The sequence below is a fragment of the Pleurodeles waltl genome, chromosome 1_2 (genome assembly GCF_031143425.1).
Source record: "Pleurodeles waltl isolate 20211129_DDA chromosome 1_2, aPleWal1.hap1.20221129, whole genome shotgun sequence".
Lineage (NCBI taxonomy): Eukaryota > Metazoa > Chordata > Amphibia > Caudata > Salamandridae > Pleurodeles > Pleurodeles waltl.
Window position 1 is genome coordinate 615344343 of NC_090437.1, and position 14948 is coordinate 615359290.

A 14948-nucleotide genomic window follows, 5' to 3' on the forward strand; every position below is an offset into this window, starting at 1 on the left:
AAAGTTACCCCTAGTGTTGTACGCCATACGGACACATGAGCAAGCATCCACGGGGCATAGCCCCTTTGAGTTGGTCTTCGGACGCCAACCTCGGTCCCTTTTAGACATGGCGGTAGAATCCTGGGAGGCCGAGGCTGAGGAAGCAGGGACTCCTTTGTTAGAATATGCGGAAAAATTGAGGAACCACCTACACAGCTTATGGACCGACGTACACGCAAACCTGGAACAGGCCCAACAAACACAAAAGTCCTATTATGACAAAGGAAGTAAACTACGGGTTTTACAACCCGAGGACCAGGTCCTAATAATGAGACCCACCTCCGACCATAAACTCCTGGCCAAATGGCAGGGCCCATATCGAGTAATCAAAGCAGTTTCCCCTGTCACCTACCTTATCGAAATATCCTCCCGTCCAATAAAAACACAAATATATCATGTAAACCTGCTAAAAAAATGGGAGACCCCCGCACAACCTGAACGTTCCGTAGAAATGGGTCAGTTTGTGTGTCCCGACAAGACCCTAGATATCGAGTTCTACCCTACCAACCCCGATACTGAAAGTACCCTACCCATAGTAGACGATATTTTACCTGAAGGGCAAAAGCAACAAGCCCTTAAGGTTTTAAAGCAATGGCAACCACTCTTTTCAGAGAAACCAGGAAAGACGTTTTTAATTCACCATAATATACGCACAAGCTCAGGGCAGATCACCAGAGAACGCCCGTATCGTATTCCAGAAGCTAGAAAACACATAATCGAAGAAGAAATCAAAACAATGTTATCCCTAGGGGTCATCGAACCGTCCACTAGTCCCTGGTGTTCACCGGTTGTCCTAGTACCGAAGCCTGATGGTAGCGTCAGGTTTTGCATAGATTTCCGCAAACTGAACTCAAACTCCCTATTCGACACCTATCCCATCCCTAGGGTGGACGATGTTCTCGAAAAACTAGGGAAAGCAAAATACATGTCTACTATCGACCTAACTAAAGGGTATTGGCAGATTCCCTTAGCTCCTCCAGATAGAGAAAAAACAGCTTTTTCTACCCAGTCCGGGTTATATCAATTTACAGTACTGCCTTTTGGGCTTCATGGAGCCCCTGCAACCTTTCAGAGGTTGATGGATAGGATTCTAAAACCCTATCCTGCATTCTCCGCTGCGTATCTAGATGATGTAGTCGTATTTAGTGAAACATGGGAGGACCACTTAATACACCTACAGAGAATATTCCAAGCCCTTCAAACTGCTGGTTTGACGGCCAATCCCAAGAAATGTGTGATAGGTAAAACCGACATCTCCTATTTGGGATATCGGATTAATCAGGGTACACTACAACCTCAAAATGGGAAGGTGGATGCCATTTTACATGCCCCTCTTCCACACACGAAAAAGGAATTACGCTCCTTTTTAGGATTAGTGGGCTATTATCGGCGCTTCATTCCACATTACTCCACCTTAGCAGCACCTCTTACGGACCTACTCACTAAACGATATCCCAATCGACTTTTGCCTTTTTCGGAGACGCAAAACGCGAGTTTTGAACAGTTGAGAGTTTCCTTAACCTCCGATCCCATCCTGCACTGCCCAGATTTTACGAAGCCGTTTCACCTCTACACTGACGCATCGGATGTTGGGCTTGGAGGGGTTCTGACTCAGCCAGATAGCGAGGGGCTTGACCATCCGGTGGTCTACATCAGTAGAAAACTGGTTTCCCGGGAACGTAACTATCCAATTATAGAGAGAGAGTGCTTGGCTATCAAGTGGGCCATTGACTGTTTGCAGTACTATCTCCTAGGGCGGCCGTTTATACTATTCACGGATCACGCTCCTCTTACATGGCTGGCTGCGCATAAAGATTCTAACTCCAGGATACTGCGATGGTTCCTTGAACTGCAACCATTCTCCTTTCAAGTTCGGCACGTCCCTGGATCTCACCAGGCCCCCGCTGATTATCTGTCCCGATTTCCTCTGTCTTCGCCTGTCCTGGAACAGGACAGTTCTTGGGGAAGGGTGTGTGACCGGGCCGCCCCGGGCAACAGCGGGGAACCGGCAGAAACGGAACCGCTACGGCCGCGTTCCCAGGTTCCCCTGGAAACGCGTCCGCAACGAGGCCAGCGTCCTGACGTTGCCTCGACAACCTCCGGTGACGAGGAGGCTCCGGATTGGCCACCAGGCGGCCAAAAGACGGAAGCTCCGGTCGAGAAGGAAAGAGCCGGGAAGGGAGAGAGAAAGGAGAACGGCGGCGGCGGCGGCGAACCGAAGGAGGAAGAGAGAGACGGCGACAAGGACATCGGAGGAGGACCCCAGTGGCCTGGAAGCGGCGGAACCCGAACCCAGAGGAACAGCGCCCGACCGGAAGCAGGGGAGACCAGCCCAGACCGACGAGAGGACCTCCACAGAGCCAGCCACGACCCTGGAGGGTCGTGGCTATACAAGGTACGGTCCTTCTGGACAAACCGAGGGGCACAATAAAAGGGGAGAAACGCTGGGGAAGGGAGGAAGGCAGGGTGAGGGGAGGGAGGAGAGAAGGGCACTTTAGAGAGCACCGGGAGAGCACAAAAGGGTAAAGTACGGAATATACACAAGCCCTGAAGTCCTCACTGGCACCTATATCACACATAAAACCCCCCCCCCTCCTTAAACCTTTTCCCAGCAAAACATATAAGTAGAAGACGTGGTATAAGGCGTCCGTTCCACTCACCAGCGGTATGTGTTCCCTTTTTCTTATATGTCACATCCGGGACCTGACGAGGACGATCCGGTACGCCACCTAGAGAAAAGGAAGAAAAGGGACACAGATTAGAAGGAAGATATTCACCACTCCAGAGAAGAAACTGGCGCTAAACGTCGTACTGACTTTTCATCAGTTCTTATTTCAAATTACTAATAAATACTTACCTCAAAAACCCAAATTTACCTCTCCTGAGTGTCTATACTGTGGGGACTGTCTACAGAAAGGTGTTCAAGTATGTATATCTTAGTACGGCCAATGCTCCTCCTGGCTCTACTGGCCATATACTGTTAGTCTGCTGCATAATGCAGAACGGAGAAGAGAACACAACACAAGCAAAAACGAGGCTGCAGATTTCACTCTGCATGTTTCACCAATTCAAAACCAGGGAAGAGCAAAGTGTTTTTTCAACCTTCGCAAAAGTCTTTGGAAAATGTTGCCACCCTGAATAAATTCAGATATTATGCTAAAGACAGGTTCCAGGAGAATATATTGTTTGCACAAGACAGTCGCATTGTGCTCAGACTAGTGCCACAACGTGGCTGAGTTCTTTATGCAGGAAAACGATCTTATGAGGCAAAGAAGAACTTTGCAATGTTTCAAAGTTCCACTGCACCCATGCAAGCTACATTAATTAAGAGTTAAAATCAGAACTTTGCGCAACTTTCCATGCTCCTATTCAAAACATGTTTAAAATATACATTTCCAGGAAGCGAATGGCTATAATATGTGTTGCTTTGTTGGAGGTCGGCTCCCCGTTTGCGCTTGTGGCCTGTGAAAAGCAGCAGTCTACTTTCCAGTGGTTTTCAACCCCCTTTTTTGACAATCGGTTGATTATTATTTATTTTTTTCCTTTATTTTCTTCAGAAGTTCCAGCACTTTTAGGACTGTGATGAAGATTCTCAGAAACCTTTTTTGTGCAGAAGGTCTCTACAAATATTTTATCAGTTTATCTGACAATAACTTGCTTTGTCTAATGTAGTCTGGAAATAGAAGCTGGGATGGTCAACCTGGGATTTTGGAAAAGTGATTTACATTTTCTGTAAGAGACATATGGATCGAATCGACCAGCTGTAGAGCAGTACTTGTGAATCATAAATCTAAGACAGTGACACAGTCTCAATCTCGTTTTATTCTAGCAAATTGTTGTATTCAAACAAGGGGCATAACTTGAATAACACCCCCTTCTGAAACCCTTTGGTCATTACACTATGCTGTCTATTAGCGCAAGCATTCTACTAGTGACAGTGGTGCCGAAAAGCAAACATAATGGATTTGATAAGAAAGGTCAGGGGCATCCTTTTTATTTGGTCCATTTTAATATCTTCAATGTGGGATAGTTGTTTTTACTGCTGCCAGTAAATTAAATATTATCGAATGCCTGCATTTGGGAATAGTATTTCACCAGAACTTTTAACTCCTTCACCACTAGAGGCTGTTGCACCCATCCCAATAGCTCTTCAGTACAGTTTTTCTCGAGCATCACTTGGTATCAGTCTAAAGATTATATGCTACCAATTTTGCATCATATATACACACCAGGAGCTGCTCCACTTAGTCTTATTGTAGGATGCATACTTTCTTATTATTGGGCAACTCTAAAGATGCAGAAATAAGGCTCAGAATATCCTGACAAAGCCTTCACTTCCAGTTAAAGAGCTATACCTAGTGCCAGTAGTTACAGTTCCTTTTAACTCCTAGCCCTCCTTGTAGCTATCTGATTTTATGTGTCTTCAAGAGAGATGTGTGTGATATATGATGATACTTATAGGTAGCAGGTGCATGCTAGAAAACACAGAGGGCCCAATATACGACTGGCAGAAATAGCGACTCGCAGTTTGTGAGTAGCTTTTTCCGATGTTCATACAGTTTCGTGCATCAAAGTGTGACTTGTAAATGGGTTGCATCGCAGTTACCAAAAACGCAATCTGCGGGTCGGTAACTGTTCTCAAAAGAAGACCATGGATTACAAATTGCGAGCGTGCATCACATATCGTGACCATGGATCGCAAATTGCGACCGTAGCTTTAAAAAGGGGGAAATCACTTCCTGGTGCACTGCAAAGACACCCAAAAAGGAAGTTGTGTCCGTGGAGATTCCTGTACCAGAGGAACAGCACATGGTCTAGGCCAGCATCACAGGTTCACACCACTGACATCCTTTGTATCACAAATAACAATGGCCAGCCAACAGGGGAGCAAAGCAGCAGCTGAGCGCAAGCGCAAAATAAAATTCTCTTAGAGGGAACTGGACATCCTAACTGAGGTATGTTGTGACCACCATGAGGAGTTGTTTGGGAGGCTGTCACAGAGTGCCCCTGAGGCTGACAAGTGCAAGATCTAGAAGGAGCCAGATCAATGCCCTGGGAATGGTCGACAGATTAATGTTGAAATAAAGAAGAGGTGGTATGATCTGCGCTCCAGGGCTGAGGAAGGGGTTGCATCCCGGCTACGTGATGTTAAGGGGACATAAGAAGGGCCATCCAGGGTGCCACCCCCTACAGCAGCGGAGGCGATGGTGGAAACAACTTTGGAGACAGAGGCAGTCTGTGGATTTGGGTTCCTGGACACATCTGCACTCCCACCAACCGCTGGTAAGTGTAAATTCCCTTCTACTTTCACATGGTAGCAAAACCCTGCTGCCCACAAGCATGCAACACAGCCTCACACAGATTTGCCTGGATGATTCATGTAGATAAGGAAATCACCACAACTGGTGCATTATAGTGCATGTAGTCAAGTACAGATATAGTGCTGTTACTGTCAGCCAGGATTTGTTACTGTATCAAAACAAATGAGCCAGTGTCTCACGCATACTTTTTATTCCATTTCCCAAATAGATACACCTGGTGAAAAATAGGAAGGGGAATGTGAAGAGAGAGAGGGCCAGTCCCAGCTGGAGGAAGGGCAGGGTGATGTGCTCCTGAGCCCACCCGGAACATCGCTGGCCCATGGCAGTGCAGCTTTTACTCCATCCCATGCATCTGAAAGTGGGACTCCAGCAGTTCTATAGCAGTCCTCATCTCAACGCACCCCGTGACCACGGTCTGGCATCTGCAACCAACCCAAGCGCTCCAAAGGTGCCAGCAGGCACTAAAGCCTGCAAGCTCCGATGCAGGAGCCAGCTACCAGCCTGAGTCTGGAAGCACAGAACATGCCATGTTGAGGGTTCAGCATCTGCAAAACAAACACCTGCGCATCATTAGCCAGAACATCTCCCAGGGGTACACAAATGTCACCCAACAGATGTCTGCCAACCAGGCAGACCTCATCACAAAATTGGATGCCATTAATGGGTCCCCTAACCAACTCTGCAGAAGACAGACTCTGTCTGTCAGGGCGCCGTGAGCACAGCCGTGCTACAAGATTGGAAGCCCTAACCAAGGCAATTGGCAGGCTAGCTCGGGGACCAACGCAACACAGCAGATGAACACTGACCATACAGGTGGAGATGGGCCACTTCAGTGTTGTGACCAGAGGGCTGCATCAGATAACGGCAGCTGTCGAGGAAATACAAACTGCCAGCATTACTAGTGGTGCAACCAGTGTAGCAGCAGACAGCGAGGTGTCCAGCTTGAGCAGTGTCTCTGCTGCTGAGCCTCGTGTCCTAAGATGGAGTAACAGCCACCAGCCTTCACCTACAACATCTGGCACCCCACATGCCAGAGGAAATGCAAAAAAAATGATTTCAGACTGATATTGTGCCTGTGTTGATTTTTTATTTGTTTCCCTATGCAGTGATGTAATCGCCCAACATGTGCAGGCACAATATACATTACACTCTTGATGGACAGGGTGTCCATCCTTGTTAATGCCAAAACTGGCATTAAAGTGTTGCCTTTTTCCATTGAATTACAATAGTTTTTTTGTCATTCTTAGAGGGTATTGGTCCATGTTCATGCAGAATAATGCCATGCTATATGGTCCCTGCGCCATCTCCCCTCTGCTGCTCGGCTGCCCTTGACTGGCTGTTGTACAGGTGGAGCTGGGTCATCGTCCTCCGATTCCGATCCAGATACCTCTATGTGTAAATCACGCCTACAGGCAATGTTGTGCAGTATTGCGCAGGCTGCCACTATCTTGCACACCGTGCCAGGTGCATACTGCAAGGCTCCCCCACTCTTGTGTAGACACCGGAAGCGTGACTTCAGGAGGCCAAACCTTTGTTAAATCACAGTCCTTGTGCACCTATGTGTCATGTTGTAGCACCTTTTCTGGGGAGTGTTGGGAGTCAACTAGGGTGTCCTGATCCAAGGCCACAGGGCATATGCACTGTCACCTGTAGAGAGACACGTGGGTCAAACAACATGAAGTCCTACATATGTACAACTAAACATTTATGTGCACATCTATTCAAGTACTAATATGAGTCCTCATATGAGTCCTTCTTCAAATTTGTCTCTAGTCGCTGTTGTATGCCACTGTGCCTGAATATATGAGTCATGTGTGCTCCCTGGGTATTTGGCTATACAAGAAAGAAGAGGGCGCCCTATAACCCTAACCTGCCCAGGGTCAATCAATATCATGAATAAAAAAAATCAGCAGGAAGGGACAAATACCGTCATTGATTTTAAGAAACCAGTGCGTAATCCTGATCTTTGGGGAACAATTTCTTTCCCTTATTTATTTAAATCATTTTGGTAACAAAGGTAAGCAGTGGTTATTCGGTAAACATTCAATAAATGTTCTCACATAAAAAAAATACATAACATCACAAACAAAAATGACAAAAACCAACTTATTGAGTCGTGGCGGTATCCCAAAGGAGGGTCAGACCCAATTTATGCGAGACTGAGGGCTTACAAGTCGATGTATTGAGAAATGAGTTATGCACCATAGAATACCTTCTGAAATAAATAGAGAGGTATTGGACAGCTGGGTGCAGTTTAGGCCCTCAGCCATTGCTTTTCAGTGGATCACTACTTGAATCTCATGTAAATGACCACAAGCTAAAGAATGAACAAGGGGCACAACCCTCCTTTGGGATACCTCCACGACTCAATAAGTTGGTTTTTTTTCATTTTTGTTTGTGATGTTATGTATTTCTTTATGTGAAAATATTTATTGAATGTTTACCGAATAACCACTGCTTACCTTTGTTAAAAAAATGATTTTAATAAATAAGGGAAAGAAATTGTTCCCCAGAGATCAGGATTACGCACTGGTTTCTTAAAATCAATTATTGTATTTGTCCCTTCCTGCTGATTTTTTGTAACCCTGGGTATTTGGCAACAAGATCTGTGATGATGTTCTGAGCATTGCACACCACTTGTATGTTCAAGGAATGTGTGCTTTTACGGTTTACAAATATATATTCTAGACAATGGGGGATGTATGGGCACATGGGTCCCATCTATGCAGCCGTTGACCTTTGGGAATCCCGCTGTCTGGTTAGAATTATGTTTTGGTATGCTGCATTTCCAGGTTGTTTCTGGGCATGTAGATGTGCTGGTGTATGTGCTGGAGCATGGCGTCTAAGAAGTTGTTGAAGAAACGTGACCGCGCGCTCTGCGATACCCCTCCAGCTAATGATTTGACATGCCGGTAGCTACCACTGGCCAATAGGTGGAGGGAGCACAGGACCTGGGTGGCACTGCTGTGCTGTGTTAGGCTCTCAAGGTGCAGTTTCAGGTTGGCAATTAACTCAAGGATCACATTGCTACTCAGCCTTTACTGCTCAAATATCTCATCCTCTGTCTTCTCAAACAGGGTCAGTCTGACCCTGAAGATCCTCTCCTGTCTCTGCTGCTCGTCAACCATTATTTGTCTCCTTCTCATCATCCGGTACAGGGCAACCATGGGTGGTCCCTGATGCATTCTGGGCACTGTTTTTATAGGTTGGTTTAAGTTAACACCTTTTTTGGATTGGTATTAAATTGCATGTGCAAGCAGGCAATTTTGCAATTGCTCGCAAACTGTGACTCTTTTGTACATGCATTTTTGCGACTCTCCTTTAGCGACTCTCTAAATGTGACTTGCAATTTCCGACTGCTTTTTTTTTTTTTTTTGTGACCCTCAAGCCACTCGCATCGCAATTTCAGGTTTGTGAATGCTTGTACGTTCAGCACGGCCAGGTTTGTATTCGTAAACTTGATTGCTACCGGTTTGCGAGTCGCATATCTGTCGTACATTGGGCCCAGGGTCCAGTGGCAACTGTAATCCCAGGTTATGTAACTTGATTATTTGGTAATTTGGTTTGCAACGTGGGCTTAGAGCTGAATAAATATTAAAAATATCTTGAACGAGATTTACAGTGGCGGACCTGCAGTCAACAGTAGGTTTGATGGTTGGTAGCTGCCTGGACTTGCATAAAACCCTAGGTGTCTAAGTAGCCTATAGTTTAAACAACTTCTGTATTGGGTGAAACTTTTTGAACAGTCTAGTATGAACTGTTTAACCATGGCTGAAAATACTTCAGCCATGAGTAGAAATTTTTCAACTCTCTATTTTCCCTCACCCCAGGATACACCATCTCCATATCACCACGAAGAGTTGGGCATGTATACCGTTTTTGCCATCATTCTGTTCTTCAACCGTAGCTCTATTAGCTGCAGCTTTAGACCAGTCCAGTTGGGGTTGTTTATAAAGCCACAATGACAGATGTTTCATCGGGGTAGGGGGCCTTGTCCCTTCCTTGTTTCAAACATATAAAATCTCTGTTTTAGTTTAGATCCCTAATATTTGGCGCTCCTCTACAGGACAGTCTTCGAGTTAAGTCAAGGCACTATGAATGAGTTCATAGCAGTAACCAACAGTCCGAGACCATGAATGTATTGCCAATAGTGGTGTTAGATGTTCTGCGCCCTACCTTGATGCCATCTACCCCCCTGCTGAGTTGTTTTATGTTAGATTCTGTGTACGGGTTTTACTACTTTGAGAATAGACAAGAATATGGAAAAATGCAAATCACATCAGGTACTTATCTGTCCATTGATGATATGATTAATAGAAGTATGGTGTTTTTATTATTCTGTTTTCCATATGGGCAAGCTAAGCAAAGGTATCCTTTGTCTCTAGTAAATCTCTTTAACATAAAATCTGTAACCGATGTTGCCAGCCTCCGTTTTTCAACTGGCATTCCTTGTTTTTCTTTCTCAGTTGCAAAGTTTTTAACTCCTGCTTGGCAGACTCGTTTGAAGATTAAGTTACAGTGATGCTGCGATTATATGTCTGTACTTGTGCACATTTTCGTACTTTTCCTGATTTCTTTTAGAGCTCTTATTTTGAAATGATATGCTAATATATTTGATGAATACCAATGATGATATTCTCATGGTTGAATACATTTTCTTTTTAATCCGAATGCACCACATTTTGACTGGTCTTGCTGCCGCTGCTTTGTTTGCATAAGGCCTCGAAGAACCTCGAAAGATGTGCACCCAACTGATTGCCTGTTATGGTTACTTGGCGCAGACAGGCCTTGTCCCAGTCATGTCGGTGGTTTCTCGTCCATCTAAGCAGTGACTTCCCTGTTCAGTATCCCCGCTTGGCTGTTCCGTGCCAGACCATTTAGAACACCAACGATCTCCAGAGAGCCCAGACTCCGTGTGAATTCTGCCAGTGTTCTGCTATTCCGAAAGAACATTCCCAGTTTTCTCATCCCAAGCGGTCCCTGGAATGTAAACAGTCCAACTGACAGATATATATTTAGAAGCACATTCTCCTGGTTAGAAGGCCCTTCACGGCTCTTCTTTCACTTTGACTTATTTTGGGATTTCGAAGTGAGAGCTGTACTTACTTCCAAGTCTCATATTATCGGAAACTATTTTAAATATTCTAACCTCTAAACTCAGAAGTACATATTATGGCATTCACTTCTTGTAAATGTATATTTTAACTATATCTATTTTAAACATATTTTGAATAGGTGAATGGAAAGTTGAGCGAAGTTTTAACTTTAGCTCTTAATGTTGTTTGCATGGGCACAGAGGAACTGCGCAACATCGCAAAGATGTTATTTGCCTAATAAGATCATTTCCATGCCTAAAGAACCCAGCCAAGTTGTGCAGTAGTCTGAGTACTATGCGAATGTGCAAACGATATATTTTCCGGGAACTTGTTTTTAGCATAATACCTCAATATACTCAGGGTGGCAACATTTACCAAAGACTTTTGCGAAGGTTGAAAAAAAAGACTTTTCTCTTCCCTGGTTTTGAGTTGGTGAAACATGCAGAGTGAAATCTGCAGCCTCCCTTTTGCTTGTGTTGTGTTCTCTTTTCCGTTCTGCATTATGCAGCAGACTAACAGTACATGGTCATTTAAGCCAGGAGGCTTATTGGCCGCACTGAGGTATACATAATTGAACATCTTTCATTCGAAACTCCCACAAGGGCCGTCATTTCAGGAGATGCATCAGCAGTGTGTTTTTCCAGCGGTTTAGGAAACCTGGAAACTGATTTCTGCTTTTTTCTTTTTAATTACCATTTTCCTCCCTTTTAAAATTTTTTTTTTATTAAGTACAAATACCCGAGGAGGCATAGACTACATTTCAGTGGAAATTATTTTACAGCGGAATGAACCAATCTCTTTTTCTGCCTCACAAATCTAAAGTAGTTCCTTTGCTGATATGAAAGTCTAATCCCACTCACTAGCCAAAGATGTATAGTTCTCGCATTTAAAAAGTTGTTTTAAAATGTAACATTAGCCAGTGTGTGTTACTTTTTTCGATACCAGAAACACTTGGCGGGATTGCTGTTGTCATTGTTTCTGAAAAAAATCTAAGGCATCTCTATTGAGCCAGAAGTTTATGGCTTTGGTCCTAGAAAACCTGTTCTTGTCACCACTGCCACCACTCTTTCCTTATACTGTGCAGTTACATTTTATAATCTAGCTTTTTTTGTACTAGTAGATCTGTTTACATGACCCGGCGTAGCGGGAAATGTTGCCTTTGAAGTGTTTGGTCTACCACTTGGTTAATCTCCATTCTACTGGCTGAGGGTTCACCCTTTGAGGTTGACAGGAAGTACTTTTGACCTATCCATCTTTTTTGGGAGGCTAATTTCACTTCTTGCACAACAAGGATTGTTGACACCTCAGAGATCTTGCAGAAGAGTGCACATGAGATACGAAGTCCAGCAAGCTCCCACTTACCCCTCACACCCATTCCCCACGCTACATTTTTGTATTTGTATTTTTCTAGCAATGCAAAATGATGACCACACGTAACATCCAACGTCTTTAACCCCTTCGCTGCCAGGCCTTTTCCCCCTCCTGTGCCAAGCCTTTTTTTGGCTATTTGGGGCAGTTCGCGCTTAGGCCCTCATAACTTTTTGTCCACATAAACTAGCCAAGCCAAATTTGCGTCCTTTTTTTCCAACATCCTAGGGATTCTAGAGGTACCCAGACTTTGTGGTTTCCCCAGAAGGAGGACAATAAATTAACCAAAATACAGTGAAAATTTAGTTTTTTTCAAAAAAATTGGAAAAAGGGGCTGCAGAAGAAGGCTTGTGGTTTTTTCCCTGAAAATGGCATCAACAAAGTGTTCGTGGTGCTAAAATCACCAGCTTCCCCGCTTTCAGGAACAGGCAGAAAACCCAATTTTTCAACACAATTTTGGCGTTTTACTGGGACATACCCCATTTTTACGATTTTTTTTGTGCTTTCAGCCTCCTTCCAGTCAGTGACAGAAATGGGCATGAAACCAATGCTGGATCCCAGAAACCGCAACATTTCTGAAAAGTAGACACAATTCTGAATTCAGCAAGGGGTAATTTGTGTAGATCCTACAAGGGTTTCCTACAGAAAATAACAACTGAAAAAGAAAAATATTGAAATTGAGGTGAAAAAAAACATAAATTTTTCTCTACGTTTTACTCTGTAACCTTTTCCTGCAATGTCAGATTTTCGAAAGCAATATTCCGTTACGTCTGCTGGACTCCTCTGGTTGCGGGGATATATAGGGCTTGTAGGTCCATTAAGAACCCTAGGTACCCAGAGCCAATAAATGAGCTGCACCCTGCAGTGCGTTTTCATTCTATACCGGGTATACAGCAATTCATTTGCTGAAATATAAAGAGTGAAAAATAGCTATCAAGAAAACCTTTGTATTTCCAAAAAGGGCACAAGACAAGGTGTTGAGGAGCAGTGGTTATTTGCACATCTCTGAATTCCGGGGTGACCATACTAGCATGTGAATTACAGGGCATTTCTCAAATAGATGTCTTTTTTACACACTCTCTTATATTTGGAAGGAAAAAATGTAGAGAAAGACAAGGGGCAATAACACTTGTTTTGCTAATCTATGTTCCCCCAAGTCTCCCGATAAAAATGATACCTCACTTGTGTGGGTAGGCCTAGCGCCCGCGACAGGAAACGCCCCAAAACGCAACGTGGACACATCACGTTTTTTGAAAGAAAACAGAGGTGTTTTTTGCAAAGTACCTACCTGTAGATTTTGGCCTCTAGCTCAGCCGGCACCTAGGGAAACCTCCCAAACCTGTGCATTTTTGAAAACTAGAGACCTAGGGGAATCCAAGATGGGGTGACTTGTGGGGCTCTGATCAGGTTCTGTTACCCAGAATCCTTTGCAAACCTCAAACTTTGGCTAAAAAACACATTTTCCTCAAATTTCGGTGACAGAAAGTTCTGGAATCTGAGAGGAGCCACAAATTTCCTTCCACCCAGCATTCCCCCAAGTCTCCTGATAAAAATGATACCTCACTTGTGTGGGTAGGCCTAGCGCCCGCGACAGGAAATGGCCCAAAACACAACGTGGACACATCACATTTTTTCATAGAAAACAGTGCCTACCTGTGGATTTTGGCCTCTAGCTCAGCCGGCCCCAGGGGGGGCAGAAATGCCCTAAAATAAATTTGTCCTCCCCCCCCCCCACCCCCGGGAGCGACCCTTGCCTACGGGGTCGCTCCCCCTGCGTGACATTGGCACCAAAATAAAAATCCCCGGTGCCTAGTGGTTTCTGACCTAAAATCGGCCAATCTGCCCCCAAGGGGGGCAGAAATGGTCTAAATACAATTTGCCCCCCAGGGGAGCGACCCTTGCCTAATGGGTCGCTCCCCATCTCTAAAAAAACAAACAAACAAAAAAAAAACACAAAAAAAAATTTGCCCTGGCGCATAGAGGTTTCTGCCCCCCCGGGGGCAGATCGGCCTAATAACAATAGGCCGATCTGCCCCCGGGGGGGCAGAAATGGCCTAAAATAAATTTTACCCCCACCTGGGAGCGACCCTTGCCTACAGGGTCGCTCCCCCTGCGTGACATTGGCGCCAAAAAAAAAAATCCCCGGTGCCTAGTGGTTTCTTCCCCCTTGGGGGCAGATTGACCTACAATCGGCCAATCTGCCCCCAAGGGGGGCAGAAATGGTCTAAATACAATTTGCCCCTGTGAGAAAGTAGCCTCTTTCTAGCCTTGTTACCCCCACTTTTGGCCTGTTTGTGAGTATATGTCAGGGTGTTTTCACTGTCTCACTGGGATCCTGCTAGCCAGGGCCCAGTGCTCATAGTGAAAACCCTATGTTTTCAGTATGTTTGTTATGTGTCACTGGGGCCCTGCTAGCCACGACCCCAGTGCTCATAAGTTTGTGGCCTATATGTATGTGTTCCCTGTGTGATGCCTAACTGTCTCACTGAGGCTCTGCTAACCAGAACCTCAGTGGTTATGCTCTCTCTTTACAAATTGTCACTAACAGGCTAGTGACCAATTTCACCAATTCACGTTGGCATACTGGAACACCCTTATAATTCCCTAGTATATGGTACTGAGGTACCCAGTGTATTGGGTTTCCTGGAGATCCCTATGGACTGCAGCATTTCTTTTGCCACCCATAGGGAGATCTGACAATTCTTACACAGGCCTGCCACTGCAGCCTGAGTGAAATAATGCCCACATTATTTCACAGCCATTTTACACTGCACATAAGTAACTTATAAGTCACCTACATGTCTAACCTTCACCTGGTGAAGGTTGGGTGCTAAGTTACTTAGTGTGTGGGCACCCTGGCACTAGCCAAAGTGTCCCCACATCGTTCAGGGAAAATTTCCCGGACTTTGTGAGTGCGGGGACACCATTACACGCGCGCACTATACATAGGTCACTACCTATGTATAGCGTCACAATGGTAACTCCGAACATGGCCATGTAACATGTCCAAGATCCAGGTACTGCCAAACTACCTTTCCCGGGGTTTCACTGCAGCTGCTGCTGCTGCCAACCCCTCAGACAGGTTTCTGCCCTCCTGGGGTCCAGCCAGGCTTGGCCCAGGAAG

The 14948-nt window shown here is 45.0% G+C and overlaps 1 protein-coding gene across 1 annotated transcript in view; it reads left to right on the forward strand.

Annotated features, from left to right (window-relative positions):
- ANKRD50 (ankyrin repeat domain containing 50) overlaps positions 1-14948 on the forward strand; it is a 131747-nt gene that overhangs the window by 37340 nt on the left and 79459 nt on the right. The gene's annotated exons all lie outside the window — the stretch shown is intronic.